This window comes from Procambarus clarkii, unplaced genomic scaffold (assembly GCF_040958095.1).
Source record: "Procambarus clarkii isolate CNS0578487 unplaced genomic scaffold, FALCON_Pclarkii_2.0 HiC_scaffold_101, whole genome shotgun sequence".
NCBI classification, from domain to species: domain Eukaryota; kingdom Metazoa; phylum Arthropoda; class Malacostraca; order Decapoda; family Cambaridae; genus Procambarus; species Procambarus clarkii.
This window is the reverse complement of record NW_027189134.1, coordinates 3,965,355-3,985,062: the sequence shown is the minus strand read 5'-3', so window position 1 is coordinate 3,985,062 and position 19,708 is coordinate 3,965,355.

Below are 19,708 nucleotides of genomic sequence, written 5' to 3'. Positions count from 1 at the left end.
GTGTTACTGTGTGTGTTACTGTGTGTACTGGTGTTACTGTGTACACTGGTGTTACTGTGTGTACTGGTGTTACTGTGTGTACTGGTGTTACTGTGTGTACTGGTGTTACTGTGTACACTGGTGTTACTGTGTGTACTGGTGTTACTGTGTACACTGGTGTTACTGTGTGTACTGGTGTTACTGTGTGTACTGGTGTTACTGTGTGTACTGGTGTTACTGTGTGTACTGGTGTTACTGTGTGTACTGGTGTTACTGTGTACACTGGTGTTACTGTGTGTACTGGTGTTACTGTGTGTACTGGTGTTACTGTGTGTACTGGTGTTATTGTTTGTACTCGTGTTACTGTGTGTACTGGTGTTACTGTATACACTGGTGTTACTATGTGTACTGGTGTTACTGTGTGTACTGGAGTTACTGTGTACACAGGTGTTACTGTGTTCACTGGTGTTACTGTGTGTACTGGTGTTACTGTGTGTATTGGTGTTACTGTATACACTGGTGTTACTGTGTGTACTGGTGTTACTGTGTACACTGGTGTTACTGTGTGTACTGGTGTTACTGTGTGTACTGGTGTTACTGTGTACACTGGTGTTACTGTGTGTACTGGTGTTACTGTGTGTACTGGTGTTACTGTGTACACTGGTGTTACTGTGTTTACTGGTGTTACTGTGTGTACTGGTGTTACTGTGTGTACTGGTGTTACTGTGTGTACTGGTGTTACTGTGTACACTGGTGTTACTGTGTGTACTGGTGTTACTGTGTGCACTGGTGTTACTGTGTGTACTGGTGTTACTGTGTACACTGGTGTTACTGTGTGTACTGGTGTTACTGTGTGTACTGGTGTTACAGTGTGTACTGGTGTTACTGTGTACACTGGTGTTACTGTGTGTACTGGTGTTACTGTGTGTACTGGTGTTACTGTGTGTACTGGTGTTATTGTGTGTACTCGTGTTACTGTGTGTACTGGTGTTACTGTATACACTGGTGTTACTATGTGTACTGGTGTTACTGTGTGTACTGGAGTTACTGTGTACTCAGGTGTTACTGTGTTCACTGGTGTTACTGTGTGTACTGGTGTTACTGTGTGTATTGGTGTTACTGTATACACTGGTGTTACTGTGTGTACTGGTGTTACTGTGTGTACTGGCGTTACTGTGTACACTGGTGTTACTGTGTTCACTGCTGTTACTGTGTGTACTGGTGTTACTGTGTACACTGGTGTTACTGTGTGTACTGGTGTTACTGTGTACACTGGTGTTACTGTGTGTACTGGTGTTACTGTGTGTACTGGTGTTACTGTGTACACTGGTGTTACTGTGTGTACTGGTGTTACTGTGTGTACTGGTGTTACTGTGTACACTGGTGTTACTGTGTTTACTGGTGTTACTGTGTGTACTGGTGTTACTGTGTGTACTGGTGTTACTGTGTGTACTGGTGTTACTGTGTACACTGGTGTTACTGTGTGTACTGGTGTTACTGTGTGCACTGGTGTTACTGTGTGTACTGGTGTTACTGTGTACACTGGTGTTACTGTGTGTACTGGTGTTACTGTGTGTACTGGTGTTACTGTGTGTACTGGTGTTACTGTGTGTACTGGCGTTACTGTGTGTACTGGTGTTACTGTGTGTACTGGCGTTACTGTGTACACTGGTGTTACTGTGTTCACTGGTGTTACTGTGTACACTGGTGTTACTGTGTGCACTGGTGTTACTGTGTGTGCTGGTGTTACTGTGTGTTCTGGTGTTACTGTGTACACTGGTGTTACTGTGTGTACTGGTGTTACTGTGTGTACTGGTGTTACTGTGTGTACTGGTGTTATTGTGTACACTGGTGTTACTGTGTGTACTGGTGTTACTGTGTGTACTGGTGTTACTGTGTGTACTGGTGTTACTGTGTACACTGGTGTTACTGTGTGTACTGGTGTTACTGTGTGTACTGGTGTTACTGTGTGTACTGGTGTTATTGTGTGTACTGGTGTTACTGTGTGTACTGGTGTTACTGTATACACTGGTGTTACTATGTGTACTGGTGTTACTGTGTGTACTGGCGTTACTGTGTACACAGGTGTTACTGTGTTCACTGGTGTTACTGTGTGTACTGGTGTTATTGTGTGTACTGGTGTTACTGTGTGTACTGGTGTTACTGTGTGTACTGGCGTTACTGTGTACACTGGTGTTACTGTGTTCACTGGTGTTACTGTGTGCACTGGTGTTACTGTGTGTACTGGTGTTACTGTGTGTACTGGTGTTACTGTGTACACTGGTGTTACTGTGTGTACTGATGTTACTGTGTGTACTGGTGTTACTGTGTGTACTGGTGTTACTGTGTACACTGGTGTTACTGTGTGTACTGGTGTTACTGTGTGTACTGGTGTTACTGTGTGTACTGGTATTACTGTGTACACTGGTGTTACTGTGTGTACTGGTGTTACTGTGTGTACTGGCGTTACTGTGTACACTGGTGTTACTGTGTTCACTGGTGTTACTGTGTGTACTGGTGTTACTGTGTACACTGGTGTTACTGTGCGTACTGGTGTTACTGTGTGTACTGGTGTTACTGTGTACACTGGTGTTACTGTGTGTACTGGTGTTACTGTGTACACTGGTGTTACTGTGTGTACTGGTGTTACTGTGTGTACTGGTGTTACTGTGTACACTGATGTTACTGTGTGTACTGGTGTTACTGTGTGTACTGGTGTTACTGTGTACACTGGTGTTACTGTGTGTACTGGTGTTACTGTGTGTACTGGTGTTACTGTGTACACTGGTGTTACTGTGTGTACTGGTGTTACTGTGTGTACTGGTGTTACTGTGTGTACTGGTGTTACTGTGTGTACTGGTGTTACTGTGTGTACTGGTGTTACTGTGTTTACTGGTGTTACTGTGTGTACTGGTGTTACTGTGTGTACTGGTGTTACTGTGTACACTGGTGTTACTGTGTGTACTGGTGTTACTGTGTGTACTGGTGTTACTGTGTGTACTGGTGTTACTGTGTGTACACGTGTTACTGTGTGTACTGGTGTTACTGTGTTCACTGGTGATACTGTGTGTACTGGTGTTACTGTGTGTACTGGTGTTACTGTGTGTACTGGTGTTACTGTGTGTACTGGTGTTACTGTGTTTACTGGTGTTACTGTGTGTACTGGTGTTACTGTGTGTACTGGTGTTACTGTGTACACTGGTGTTACTGTGTGTACTGGTGTTACTGTGTGTACGGGTGTTACTGTGTGTACTGGTGTTACTGTGTGTACGGGTGTTACTGTGTGTACTGGTGTTACTGTGTGTACTGGTGTTACTGTGTGTACTGGTGTTACTGTGTGTACTGGTGTTACTGTGTGTACGGGTGTTACTGTGTGTACTGGTGTTACTGTGTACACCGGTGTTACTGTGTGTACTGGTGTTACTGTGTACACCGGTGTTACTGTGTGTACTGGTGTTACTGTGTACCCTGGTGTTACTGTGTGTACTGGTGTTACTGTGTGTACTGGTGTTACTGTGTGTACTGGTGTTACTGTGTACACTGGTGTTACTGTGTGTACTGGTGTTACTGTGTACACTGGTGTTACTGTGTGTACTGGTGTTACTGTGTGTACTGGTGTTACTGTGTGTACTGGTGTTACTGTGTACACTGGTGTTACTGCGTGTACTGGTGTTACTGTGTACACTGGTGTTACTGTGTGTACTGGTGTTACTGTGTGTACTGGTGTTACTGTGTGTACTGGTGTTACTGTGTGTACGGGTGTTACTGTGTGTACTGGTGTTACTGTGTACACCGGTGTTACTGTGTGTACTGGTGTTACTGTGTACACCGGTGTTACTGTGTGTACTGGTGTTACTGTGTACACTGGTGTTACTGTGTGTACTGGTGTTACTTTGTGTACTGGTGTTACTGTGTGTACTGGTGTTACTGTGTACACTGGTGTTACTGTGTGTACTGGTGTTACTGTGTACACTGGTGTTACTGTGTGTACTGGTGTTACTGTGTGTACTGGTGTTACTGTGTGTACTGGTGTTACTGTGTTTACTGGTGTTAGTGTGTGTAATGGTGTTACTGTGTGTACTGGTGTTACTGTGTACACTGGTGTTACTGTGTGTACTGGTGTTACTGTGTGTACGGGTGTTACTGTGTGTACTGGTGTTACTGTGTGTACGGGTGTTACTGTGTGTACTGGTGTTACTGTGTGTACTGGTGTTACTGTATGTACGGGTGTTACTGTGTGTACTGGTGTTACTGTGTGTACTGGTGTTACTGTGTGTACGGGTGTTACTGTGTACACTGGTGTTACTGTGTGTACTGGTGTTACTGTGTGTACTGGTGTTACTGTGTGTACTGGTGTTACTGTGTGTACGGGTGTTACTGTGTGTACTGGTGTTACTGTGTACACCGGTGTTACTGTGTGTACTGGTGTTACTGTGTACACCGGTGTTACTGTGTGTACTGGTGTTACTGTGTACACTGGTGTTACTGTGTGTACTGGTGTTACTGTGTGTACTGGTGTTACTGTGTGTACTGGTGTTACTGTGTACACTGGTGTTACTGTGTGTACTGGTGTTACTGTGTACAGTGGTGTTACTGTGTGTACTGGTGTTACTGTGTGTACTGGTGTTACTGTGTGTACTGGTGTTACTGTGTGTACTGGTGTTACTGTGTGTACTGGTGTTACTGTGTGTACTGGTGTTACTGTGTACACTGGTGTTACTGTGTGTACTGGTGTTACTGTGTGTACTGGTGTTACTGTGTGTACTGGTGTTATTGTGTGTACTCGTGTTACTGTGTGTACTGGTGTTACTGTATACACTGGTGTTACTATGTGTACTGGTGTTACTGTGTGTACTGGAGTTACTGTGTACACAGGTGTTACTGTGTTCACTGGTGTTACTGTGTGTACTGGTGTTACTGTGTGTATTGGTGTTACTGTATACACTGGTGTTACTGTGTGTACTGGTGTTACTGTGTGTACTGGCGTTACTGTGTACACTGGTGTTACTGTGTTCACTGCTGTTACTGTGTGTACTGGTGTTACTGTGTACACTGGTGTTACTGTGTGTACTGGTGTTACTGTGTACACTGGTGTTACTGTGTGTACTGGTGTTACTGTGTGTACTGGTGTTACTGTGTACACTGGTGTTACTGTGTGTACTGGTGTTACTGTGTGTACTGGTGTTACTGTGTACACTGGTGTTACTGTGTTTACTGGTGTTACTGTGTGTACTGGTGTTACTGTGTGTACTGGTGTTACTGTGTGTACTGGTGTTACTGTGTACACTGGTGTTACTGTGTGTACTGGTGTTACTGTGTGCACTGGTGTTACTGTGTGTACTGGTGTTACTGTGTACACTGGTGTTACTGTGTGTACTGGTGTTACTGTGTGTACTGGTGTTACTGTGTGTACTGGTGTTACTGTGTACACTGGTGTTACTGTGTGTACTGGTGTTACTGTGTGTACTGGTGTTACTGTGTGTACTGGTGTTATTGTGTGTACTCGTGTTACTGTGTGTACTGGTGTTACTGTATACACTGGTGTTACTATGTGTACTGGTGTTACTGTGTGTACTGGAGTTACTGTGTACACAGGTGTTACTGTGTTCACTGGTGTTACTGTGTGTACTGGTGTTACTGTGTGTATTGGTGTTACTGTATACACTGGTGTTACTGTGTGTACTGGTGTTACTGTGTGTACTGGCGTTACTGTGTACACTGGTGTTACTGTGTTCACTGCTGTTACTGTGTGTACTGGTGTTACTGTGTACACTGGTGTTACTGTGTGTACTGGTGTTACTGTGTACACTGGTGTTACTGTGTGTACTGGTGTTACTGTGTGTACTGGTGTTACTGTGTACACTGGTGTTACTGTGTGTACTGGTGTTACTGTGTGTACTGGTGTTACTGTGTACACTGGTGTTACTGTGTTTACTGGTGTTACTGTGTGTACTGGTGTTACTGTGTGTACTGGTGTTACTGTGTGTACTGGTGTTACTGTGTACACTGGTGTTACTGTGTGTACTGGTGTTACTGTGTGCACTGGTGTTACTGTGTGTACTGGTGTTACTGTGTACACTGGTGTTACTGTGTGTACTGGTGTTACTGTGTGTACTGGTGTTACTGTGTGTACTGGTGTTACTGTGTGTACTGGCGTTACTGTGTGTACTGGTGTTACTGTGTGTACTGGCGTTACTGTGTACACTGGTGTTACTGTGTTCACTGGTGTTACTGTGTACACTGGTGTTACTGTGTGCACTGGTGTTACTGTGTGTGCTGGTGTTACTGTGTGTTCTGGTGTTACTGTGTACACTGGTGTTACTGTGTGTACTGGTGTTACTGTGTGTACTGGTGTTACTGTGTGTACTGGTGTTATTGTGTACACTGGTGTTACTGTGTGTACTGGTGTTACTGTGTGTACTGGTGTTACTGTGTGTACTGGTGTTACTGTGTACACTGGTGTTACTGTGTGTACTGGTGTTACTGTGTGTACTGGTGTTACTGTGTGTACTGGTGTTATTGTGTGTACTGGTGTTACTGTGTGTACTGGTGTTACTGTATACACTGGTGTTACTATGTGTACTGGTGTTACTGTGTGTACTGGCGTTACTGTGTACACAGGTGTTACTGTGTTCACTGGTGTTACTGTGTGTACTGGTGTTACTGTGTGTATTGGTGTTACTGTATACACTGGTGTTTCTGTGTGTACTGGTGTTACTGTGTGTACTGGCGTTACTGTGTACACTGGTGTTACTGTGTTCACTGGTGTTACTGTGTGCACTGGTGTTACTGTGTACACTGGTGTTACTGTGTGTACTGGTGTTACTGTGTACACTGGTGTTACTGTGTGTACTGGTGTTACTGTGTGTACTGGTGTTACTGTGTACACTGGTGTTACTGTGTGTACTGGTGTTACTGTGTGTTCTGGTGTTACTGTGTGTACTGGTGTTACTGTGTACACTGGTGTTACTGTGTGTACTGGTGTTACTGTGTGTACTGGTGTTACTGTGTGTACTGGTGTTACTGTGTACATTGGTGTTACTGTGTGTACTGGTGTTACTGTGTGCACTGGTGTTACTGTGTGTACTGGTGTTACTGTGTACACTGGTGTTACTGTGTGTACTGGTGTTACTGTGTGTACTGGTGTTATGTATACTGAGAGTATACTTTAGTCCAGTATACTTGTGGTCACTACTCACCATCATCATCACTACAACACTATTCACTATCATTATCACTACCACACTACTCACCATCATCATCACTACCACACTATTCACTATCATCATCACTACCTCACTACTCACTATCATCATCTCTACCTCACTATCATAATCACTACCACACTACTCACCATCATCATCACTACCACACTATTCACTATCATCATCACTACTCACTATCATCACTTCTCACCATCATCATCACTACCACACTATTCACCATCATCACTACTACACTACTCACTATCATCATCACTACCACACTATTCACTATCATCATAACTACAACACTACTCACCATCATCATCACTACCTGACTACTCACCATCATCATCACTACCACACCTCACCATCACTACCTCACTACTCACTATCATCATCACTGCCACACTATTCACTATCATCACTACCACACTACTCACCATCATCATCACTACCTCACTACTCACCATCATTACTACTCACTATCACTACCACACTACTCACCGAGTATTGTGGTAGTGATGATGGTGAATAGTGTGGTAGTGATGATGTTTAAGAGTAGTGTGGTAGTGATGATGGTGGGTAGTGATAATGGTGAGTAGTGATGATGATGATGTTAGTGAGTAGTGAGGAAATGATGATGGTGGTGAGTAGAGAAGTAGTGATGATGATGGTGAGTAGTGAGGTAGTGATGATGGTGAGTAGTGTGGTAGTGATGGTGAGTAGTGAGGTAATGTTGATGATGGTGATTAGAGAGGTAGTGATGATGATGGTGATTTAGTGATGGTGATGGTGAGTATTGAGGAAGTGATGATGTTAGTGAGTAGTGAGGTAGTGATGATGGTGAGTAGTGTGGTAGTGATGATGATGGTGAGTAGTGTGGTAGTGATGATGTTAGTGAGTAGTGAGGTAATGATGATGGTGAGTAGAGAGGTAGTGATGATGGTGGTGAGTAGAGAGGTAGTGATGATGATGGTGAGTAGACAGGTAGTGATGATGATAGTGAGTAGTGAGGTAATGATGATGATGGTGAGTAGTGTGGTAGTGATGATGGTGAGTAGTGTGGTAGTGATGGTGAGTAGTGAGGTAATGATGATGATGGTGAGTAGTGAGGTAGTGATGATGTTAGTGAGTAGTGTGGTAGTGATGATGTTAGTGAGTAGTGTGGTAGTGATGGTGAGTAGAGAGGTAGTGATGATGATGGTGAGTAGTGAGGTAGTGATGATGTTAGTGAGTAGTGTGGTAGTGATGATGATAGTGAGTAGTGAAGTATATATATAGGTAAGGTTAGATTAGGTTAGGTTAGGTTTAATTAGGTTAGATTAGTTTAGGCTAAGAAATAGGCTATTTTTGTTGAAATAGAAATAGGGCAGTAATTGTTGGTAGCGTGTCTTCTCTGTTCACGTAGCAGTAAATAGGTATCCAGGAGTTAGTTAGATTACCTTAGGTTAGGTTAGTTTAGGCTAGGAAATAGGCTAGGTTTGTAGAAATAGAAAAAGAAGAAGGGCTGTAATTGTAGGTAGCGTTTCCTATCACCGAATACATCTATTCACCTAACAGTAAATAGGTATCCAAGAGTTAGTTACGTTAGGTTAGGTTAGGTTAGCTTAGATTAGGTTATGTTTGTTTTGACTAGGAAATAGGCTAGGTTTGCAGGTTAAGTTAGGTTAGTTTAGGCTAGGTTTGTAGAAATAGAAATAGAAAAAGGGCTGTAATTGTTGGTAGCCTATCTAACCTAACTAAGGAACCTAACCAACCAACCTAACCAAGCAACCTAACCAAGCAACCTAACCAACCAACCTAACCAAGGAACCTAATCAACCAACCTAACCAAGCAACCTAACCAACCAACCTAACCTAACTCAACCAACCCAACCAACCAACCAACCAACCTAACCTAACCAACCAACCTAACCAACGTAACCAACCAACCTAACCAACCAACCTAACCAATGTACCCAACCAACCTAACCAATGTAACCAACCAACCTAACCAACGTAACCAACCAACCTAACCAACGTAACCAACCTAAGCAACCTAACCTAACCAACCAACCAACCTAACCAACCTAACTAACCAACCAACCAACCTAAAAAACCAACCTAAGCTATCTAACCTAACCAACCAACCTATCCAACCAACCTTAGCTATCTAACCTAACCAACCAACCTAAGCTGTCTAACCTAACCAACCAACCCAACCAACCTAACCTAACCAACCAACCTAACCAACGTAACCAACCATCCTAACCAACGTAACGAACCATCCTAACCAACGTAACCAACCAACCTAACCAACGTAACCAACTTAACCTAACCAACCAACCTAACCAACCTAACCTAACCAACCTAACCAACCAACCAACCTAACCAACGAACCTAACCAACAAACCAACCAACCTAACTAACTAACCAACCTAAACAACCAACCTAACCAACGTAAACTATCTAACCTAACCAACCAACCTAAGCTATCTAACCTAAACAAGCAACCTAACCAACCAACCTAACCAAGCAACCTAACCTACCAACCTAACCAGGCAACCTAACCAACCAACCTAACCAAGGAACCTAACCAATCAACCAACCTAACCAACCTAAGCAACCTAACAAACCAACCTAACCAACCAACCTAAGCTATCTAACCTAACCAACCAACCTATCCAACCAACCTTAGCTATCTAACCTAACCAACCAACCTAACCAACCAACCTAAGCAACCAACCTAAGCAACCAACCTAAGCAACCTAACCTAACCAACCTAACTTAACCAACCAACCTAACCAACCAACCAACCTAACCAACCTAACAAACCAACCTAACTAACCAACCAACCTAACCAACCAACCTAAGCTATCTAACCTAACCAACCAACCTATCCAACCAACCTTAGCTATCTAACCTAACCAACCAACCTAAGCTATCTAACCTAACCAACCAACCTAAGCTATCTAACTTAACCAAGCAACCTAACCAAGCTACCTAACCAACCAACCTAACCAAGCAACCTAACCAAGCAACCTAACCAACAAACCTAACCAAGCAACCTAAGCAACCAACCTAACCAAAGAACCTAATCAACCAACCTATCCAAGCAACCTAACGAACCAACCTAACCTAACCTAACCAACCAACCCAACCTAACCTAACCAACGTAACCAACCATCCTAACCAACGTAACCAACCAACGTAACCAACCTAACCTAACCTAACCAACCAACTAACCTAACCAACCAACCAACCTAACCAACGTAACCAACCAACCTAACTAACGTAACCAACCTAAGCAACCAACCTAAGCAACCTAACCTAACCAACCTAACCTAACCAACCTAACCTAACCAACCAACCAAACTAACCAACCAACCAACCTAACCAACCAACCTAACTAACCAACCAACCTAACCAAACAACCTAAGCTATCTAACCTAACCAATCTTAGCTATCTAACCTAACCAACCAACCTAAGCTATCTAACCTAACCAACCAACCTAAGCTATCTAATTTAACCAACCAACCTAAGCTATCTAACCTAACCAAGCAACCTAATCAACCAAGCTAACCAAGCAACCTAACCAACCAACCTAACCTAACCAACCTAACCTAACCTAACCAACCAAACTAACCTAACCTAACCAACCAACCTAATTAACCAACCTAACCAACGTAACCAACCAACCTAACCAACGTGACCAACCAACCTAACCAACCAACCTAAGCAACCAACCTAAGCAACCAACCTAAGCAACCTAATAACCTAATAGCAACCTAATAATGTAATAACGTAACCAACTTAACCTAACCAACCAACCTAACCAAACCAACCTAACCAACCAACCAACCTAACCAACCAACCTAACCAACCAACCAACCTAAGCTATCTAACCAACCAACCTAACTAACCAAACCAACCTAACCAACGTAAACTATCTAACCTAACCAACCAACGTAACTAACCTAACCAACCAACCTAAGCTATCTAACCTAACCAACCAACCTAACCTAACCTAACCAACCAACTTAAGCTATCTAACCTAACCAACCAACCTAACCAACCAACTTAAGCTATCTAACCTAACCAACCAACCCAACCAACCAACCTAACCAACCAACCAACTTAAGCTATCTAACCTAACCAACCAACCTAACTAACCTAACCAACCAACTTAAGCTATCTAACCTAACCAACCAACCTAAGCTATCTAGCTAACCTAACCAAGCAACCTAACCAACCAACCTAACCAACCAACCTAACTAACCTAACCAACCAACTTAAGCTATCTAACCTAACCAACCAACCTAAGCTATCTAGCTAACCTAACCAAGCAACCTAACCAACCAACCTAACCAAGCAACCTAACCAACCAACCTAACCAAGGAACCTAACGAACCAACCTAACCAACGTAAGCTATCTAACCTAACCAACCTAACCAACCAACCTAACCAACCAACCTAACCAACCAACCTAACCAAGGAACCTAACGAACCAACCTAACCAACGTAAGCTATCTAACCTAACCAACCTAACCAACGTAACCAAGCAACCTAACCAACCAACCTAAGCTATCTAACCTATCCAACCAACCTAAGCAACCTAACCCAACCAACCTAACCTAACCAACCAACCTAATCTAACCAACCTAACCAACCTAACCAACCAACCTAACCAAGCAACCTAACCAAGCAACCTAACCAACCAACCTAACCAACCAACCTAAGCTATCTAACCTATCCAACCAACCTAAGCAACCTAACCCAACCAACCTAACCTAACCAACCAACCTAATCTAACCAACCTAACCAAGCAACCTAACCAACCAACCTAACCAAGCAACCTAACCAACCAACCTAACCTCAGCAACCTAACGTGAGCAACCTAACCTGAGCAACCTAACCGACCTAACCTAACCAACCAACCTAACCAACGTACCAACCTAAGCAATGTAACCTAACCTAATGTAACCTGAGCAACCTAACCTAAGCAACCTAACCTGAGCAACCTAACCTGAGCAACCTAACCTGAGCAACCTAACCTGAGCAACCTAACCTGAGCAACCTAACCTGAGCAACCTAACCTGAGCAACCTAACCTGAGCAACCTAACCTGAGCAACCTAACCTGAGCAACCTAACCTGAGCAACCTAACGTGAGCAACCTAACCTGAGCAACCTAACCTGAGCAACCTAACCTGAGCAACCTAACCTGAGCAACCTAACCTGAGCAACCTAACCTGAGCAACCTAACCTGAGCAACCTAACCTGAGCAACCTAACCTGAGCAACCTAATCAACCAAGCAACCTAACCTGAGCAACCTAATCAACCAAGCAACCTAACCTGAGCAACCTAATCAACCAAGCAACCTAACCTGAGCAACCTAACCTGAGCAACCTAATCAACCAAGCAACCTAACCTAAGCAACCTAACCTGAGCAACCTAACCTGAGCAACCTAATCAACCTAACCTGAGCAACCTAACCTGAGCAACCTAACCTGAGCAACCTAATCAACCAAGCAACCTAACCTGAGCAACCTAATCAACCAAGCAACCTAACCTGAGCAACCTAACCTGAGCAACCTAACCAACCAAGCAACCTAACCTGAGCAACCTAACCTGAGCAACCTAACCAACCAAGCAACCTAACCTGAGCAACCTAACCAACCAAGCAACCTAACCTGAGCAACCTAACCAACCTGAGCAACCTAACCAACCTAACCAACCAAGCAACCTAACCAACCAACCTAACCAACCAACCTAACCAACCAAGCAACCTAACCAACCAACCTAACCAACCAAGCAACCTAACCAACCAACCAACCTAACCAAGCAACCTAACCAACCAAGCAACCTAACCAACCAACCAACCTAACCAACCAACCAACCTAACCAACCTAACCTAACCTAACCTAACCTAACCTAACCTAACCTAACCAACCAACCAACCTAACCAACCTAATTATGTTATTATCTTATTATTATTATTATATTATTATTATTATTATTATATATTATATTATATTATTATTATTATATATTATATTATATTATTATTATACAACCTTATTATATTATCAACTCCCTTCTTATTATCTGACACCAACCTTCGGTTCGTGTCAGAGTCCATGAGTGTCCGTGTGCGTGTCCGTGTGAGTGTCCGTGTCCGTGTATCCAAGGGGTTTTGGGTCCAGGAAGCTATTTGTGTCGACCCAAATTGCCTCCCTTCTCCCCACCTGAAATCCAGGTGGATTGAAAGACCTGCCCGAGGTCAGTGGATCCAGGTATCCGTCCGTGGCCCCCCGGACTTCAACCCTTCCCCACATTCCAAGGAGTCGGTCAATCAATCTTCGGCTATCCAGAGAATCTATCGAAACTGATGCTCCTACAGGAGGGGACACACAGAGAAATCTGTGCCCTGTACTTGCAACCGTTCCGACAGGCTCGAACGCAGATCTATCCGGATTAGGAACTTGTTCTATCCGACTAGGCCACGCTGGAGTTGCCTTCTGAATCAAATTTGGCACTTGTATTTATATCTCATAGCAAGGTTAGTTAGTGTCTATTTATCAACAGTTGCAATGATTGATATGTGAAGTTGTTAATTTGTGTTGACAGAAATACCTGACAGCTTTGTTTGGTAAGGTTGCAGTCCCGTGAGGCAGTTTTATGAATGAATATTGGAGAATTTAGGCCAACTGACGTGTGTGTGTGTGTGTGTGTGTGTACTCACCTAGTTGTACTCACCTAGTTGTGTTTGCGGGGGTTGAGCTCTGGCTCTTTAGTCCCGCCTCTCAACCGTCAATCAACAGGTATACAGATTCCTGAGCCTATTGGGCTCTATCATATCTACACTTGAAACTGTGTATGGAGTCAGCCTCCACCACATCACCTCCTAATGCATTCCATTTGTCAACCACTCTGACACTAAACAAGTTCTTTCTAATATCTCTGTTGCTCATTTGGGCACTCAGTTTCCACCTGTGTCCCCTTGTGCTAAATAGACTGTCTTTATCTACCCTATCAATTCCCTTCAGAATCTTAAATGTGGTAATCATGTCCCCCCCTAACTCTTCTGTCTTCTGTCTAGAGCCCAATAGGCTCAGGAATCTGTACACCTGTTGATTGACGGTTGAGAGGAGGGACCAAAGAGCCAGAGCTCAACCCCCGCAAACACAACTAGGTGAGTACACACACACAGGAAGCAGCCCGTAGCAGCTGTCTAACTCCCAGGTACCTATTTACTGCTAGGTAACAGAGGCATTCAGGGTAAAAGAAACTCTGCCCATCGTTTCTCGCCGGCGCCCGGGATCGAACCCGTAACCACACGATCACGTGTCCAGCGTGCTGTCCACTTGGCCACCGGCTGTGTGTGTGTGCGTATGGGCGTTAATCTACGACTCTAATATGACTCACTGGCTGCTGGCGTCATCCAAAAGGCTGACTCACTTAAGGCTGAACTGGACACCGTCCATCCAAGACTTAGTAAAGACTGTCTTAGTGATCTTAAAGACCCCCCCCCCCCCCGCAGGTCCAGGCTGAGGGCAACACAGCTCGTGGCAGATGCAACAGCATAAAACCATCTTAGTATAATTGTTTGCAACATTGCCATGAGTTTACCAACACTGTTTTACCCATTCACATGCATTTTTAGCCCCATTGCCATACTTTTTTTACCCAATTGCCATACTTTTTTTACCCTATTGCCATACTTTTTTACCCTATTGCCATACTTGTTTACCCTATTGCCATACTTTTTTTACCCTATTGCCATACTTGTTTACCCTATTGCCATACTTTTTTTTACCCTATTGCCATACTTTTTTTACCCTATTGCCATACTTGTTTACCCTATTGCCATACTTTTTTTACCCTATTGCCATACTTTTTTTTTACCCTATTGCCATACTTTTTTACCCCCATTGCCATACTTTTTTTCCCCAATGCCATGCATAATAATCATTGCTTAAAAACATATATTTGAAGGAAATTAAGACTTAATTATTGGTATCATTTGCAAGTAAAAGGTTATACAAAACAAATAATAGGGTGAAAGACAGACTGTTTTAGCGTGAAGAAACAGCTTCAGCGTCAAGAAACAAAAACAGCTTCAGCGTCAAGAAACAAAAACAGCTTCAGCGTCAAGAAACAAAAACAGCTTCAGCGTCAAGAAACAAAAACAGCTTCAGCGTCAAGAAACAAAAACAGCTTCAGCGTCAAGAAACAAAGACAGCTTTAACATGAAGGAACAAAAACAGCTTCAGGGTCAAGAAATAAAGACAGCTTTAACATGAAGGAACAAAGACAGCTTCAGCGTGAAGAGTGAAAGAGATAGAGGCCCCAAGAGACTCCACACCTTAAAATATATATAAGATAAAGTTTAAAATACAACTGTAGCTCTTCCAAACCACTTTTATTTTGGTGTAGTGGCTAAACTGTATGAACCAAACCCAGCAATATTAGAAGCATGGACACCAACACCCAAATAGAACAAGTAGCGGGAAGACATTTGAAATTGAATTATTTGACGGTTGACAATACCGTTAACCGTCATGGTTCAAATTTGAAAGGAGGTAGGGATTTAAAATTTAATTATTTAACGGTCTAAAAATACACCATAACGATAGATGTGGATATATATATATACACTGAGAAGTATAACTCCCCTTTTTTGCTGTATACTGAGAGTATACTTTAGTCCAGTATACTTGTGGTCACCTTAAGAACCTTGCAGATAGGCCTTAGGCCTTAAAGACAAGCGTCAATGTAAGGATGACATGTGCAGCCACAGATGTACTTGTAGCAGACATGGAGAATGTCTCCAGTAGCCTCTTCCCCCTCACAACACTATTCTAACAACTCCGCCCAATGAACATTTCAAAATAATTAGTTCTACCCTTACCCATTTTCCCTCATAAAAAGGCTTAGTTATCTCATCAGAAGTAACAAGACTTTTCATAATGTTGTACTTAGAATCTATACACTATAAATTACTCATTACTTTACTCCGTGTCATAGAAAACGGCGTGAAGGTTTGTGGGTGCCTACCATTTGCATAAACAGCAAACCAATTTCGTTTTTTGTTGGTCCTGCTGATTCTTCCTAATTTTATATTGCTTTCCTTATTTGCAATAAATTATTGTTTTGGTGGATATGTTGAGATTACTGAGCTGTCTGTCATGAGTGTGGGGAGGGGGGAGGGAGGAGCTGGGCCGCCTACCGCCACTCCGACTGTCCCACCACTCGGCTGTTAAAGGCTTTGTCTCAGGTTAGTGTGGGTCACTCAGGTGTGGGAGGAGACACAGGTGTGGGTGTTGGTGCAGGTGTGGGAGACCATGTAGGTGTGGAGGACCACAGATACTAGGGGGGTGGGGGGGGGGGAATGACGATGATGTGTGAGATGACGGGTGTGGCATGTGATATTGGTACATATGAGGCTGGGTGTTTAGAAATATGTGGTTTTGGGGGGTGAGTGAGAGTGAGTGAACTGTGAGAGAGGGTGAGTGAGAGTGAGGGGACTGTGAGAGAGGGTGAGTGAGAGTGATTGGACTGTAAGAGAGGGTGAGTGAGAGTGAATGGACTGTGAGAGGGGTGAGTGAGTGGGTGGAGGTTGGTGTGAAATGTCAGCAGGTGAGAGGGTCCACAGTAGTTTCCCCTCACCCCCTCCCCTTCCCCCTCATCCACCTACACTTTCATCCTCATCCACCTGCCTCTTCACTCCAGGACCCCCCCCACTCATCTGCCCTTTCCTCATAACTCCTCATCTGCCATCTGAGGCCAGTGGCACTCACCTCCCCCCCCCCTACATCTGAGTGCCTCACACACACTTGTATGCCGCTAGCAGGTGTGTGTGTGTGTGTGTGTGTGTGTGTGTGACGTGTGTATGAAGCCCTCACGTCAATGCTTCCCATATGAGTATGCTGCACAGGCACATGTGCAGTCTGCGAGCCTGTGTCACCCACGCTCCTATGCCTCATGACACTCGTGAGGTACACATACACACACACTCATATTTGGCCAACACACTCATGCCGCCCACATACTCATGCCGCCCACGTACTCATGCCGCCCATGGACTCATAGCACCGCCAAACCCATGAGTGTTCATCAATAAACACTCGGGCGTAATAGACGCATTCCAGCACATATGTACGCCCGCACATACGTATACCCGCACGTACGTACGTCCGCACATATGTACGCCCACACGTACACACTGGGAAGCATACACGAACCTCCCTCTCAGACCACCTCGGTAGTTATCTAAGTATTTGCGATGGTCCGAAAGCATATTACGGTTTCAGTGATAGCCTACTGACAAACAGGGAAATGAACCTTTGTCCTAAACAGAAATTATTCTCAAGTTATACATTTATTGTAATATAAATCCAGACTGGACACCACGAGCGTAGCTATCGTCATGTAAGTACATTTAGGTAGTTACGCACACACACACATATATGTAAACAAAACACATAGCCTGTTATACAGGAATTGTAGGTTTATATCTACAGATGACTGGAAGGAAGAGAGACCACGTGGTTTAAGCTGTATATATGTTGTTGTTGTTGAGTTAGGGGCGACGACGATCGTGGGATCGGATGCGCCCCGGCGTACCCGTGAAGGGTGAATCGCAAAGCCAGAAAAGGCGAAACGCCAAGCCAAAACGCGAAACGAGTGGCGCCAAGCACTAGAAACTAATATGCCACACGGCAAAGCTACGCACAAAGGGAGAGGCAGAAGCACATAATAGAACAGGGTAAACAAACAGCCAGAAGGGCACACAGCATGTCATAGAGCAAACACACAAGAAATCAGAGCACAAACTTGCCCGGGAACTTGGCCCGCGGGAATCTTACATTGAACGCCTCCCAGAGCACCCATTGCCAAGGGTCTCGTCCATCCACCGGTGACGCCATAACATCCGGAACCGGGGCAACAAACACCTGCAAACTGGGGACCCAGATGGTAGTACTCATGAGGCGAGAAGTCGCCACTCGCCCCCACAGGAAGGGAACTTGCCCCCCACGAAAGCACTCCGGTCCGTCAGACAGCAGTAACTCGGCAATCTTCGACCAGTGACCCGGTGGCATCACAGACGCCGGCAACACGTCCCCTAGGGCCCCAACGCGCACCCGCACCACAGGGGTACCCGCGGCCCCGGGCACACCACCAGACGACAGCAGGGAACCCGGACGGCGCGCATCCTTCCGTAACGTCACCACCAGGCCACGCCCAGCACCTGAGTCCACACCATCCCTGGCAGCGGGAGCCACCACCCCCCACTGTGGAGAGTCCCCCGGCGGAGAAAGAACCGAAGGCACGTCCGAGACACAGGCACCAGCACCGGCAGGCACATGGACCTCCGCCACCACGAACCGCGGAGACATCGACGCATCCGTACCCACACTGTCAACATCTGAAGCCCCACAGTCACTGAAGTCACCAACGTCGGCCCAGGAAGAAGACGAACGCCGGGAACGTTTGGGCACCGGCCGGATATCGTCCGAGCCGGTAAGTGACCCAGAAACACGGGTACCACGCGCCGAAGGAACCGACGCCAGGACGGCAGCAGCCTCTACCACAGGGAGAACCGGGCCACACACAGCAGGAGGCTCCGCAGCCACCCCAGCACCAAGCACATCTGGGACCCGAGTCACGGACACAGGGCCAGGCGCAGCATCAGAAGACGAGGGAGAAGACAGCGACGTCACACAGGGAGCTCCAGGAAGGCCCACGGGAGCAGCTGGGGCAGCGACAGGATCAGGCAGACCAACCGACGGTACCTCAAGAACCGGAGGAGGGACGGCAACAACCGGAGGAGGGACGGCAACAACCGGAGGAGGGACGGCAACAACCGGAGGAGGGACGGCAACAACCGGAGGAGGGACGGCAACAACCGGAGGAGGGACGGCAACAACCGGAGGAGGGACGGCAACAACCGGAGGAGGGACGGCAACAACCGGAGGAGGGACGGCAACAACCGGAGGAGGGACGGCAACAACCGGAGGAGGGACGGCAACAACCGGAGGAGGGACGGCAACAACCGGAGGAACGGCAGGCGCAGCCGGGGAAGCTGCAGCAGCAGACGGGACGCGCACCACCTCATCAACATCACCGGAGACTGCCTCCAGAGGGAGCGGCGGGAAATCCTCGTCGCGGAACAAGTTGACAGGAGCAGCAGGGGCCTCAGAGCACCCGGCAGCCTGATGCCCCAACAGGCCACACCGGAAACAGGTACGAGGCTGCCGGCCATAATACACCCGGACGTAGTACCCCATAAGCCGGACAGAAGAAGGTATATCCGACCGCAGGCGCATCCCCAACGTGGGAATGTTTGTACGCCTCCCAGCATACCGCCCCGAGGAGAGCGTGTTCACCCGCACGCTGACAACAGTACCAAAACCCCCGAAGTAACGCCGGAGGAGGCCATCAGGGAACTCCAGGGGCGCACCATGGACACTGACATAAGTCAGGGCACCACTGCGGTCCGAAATCGCCACAGAGCCGGCATCGTCTGGCAACGGCAACGC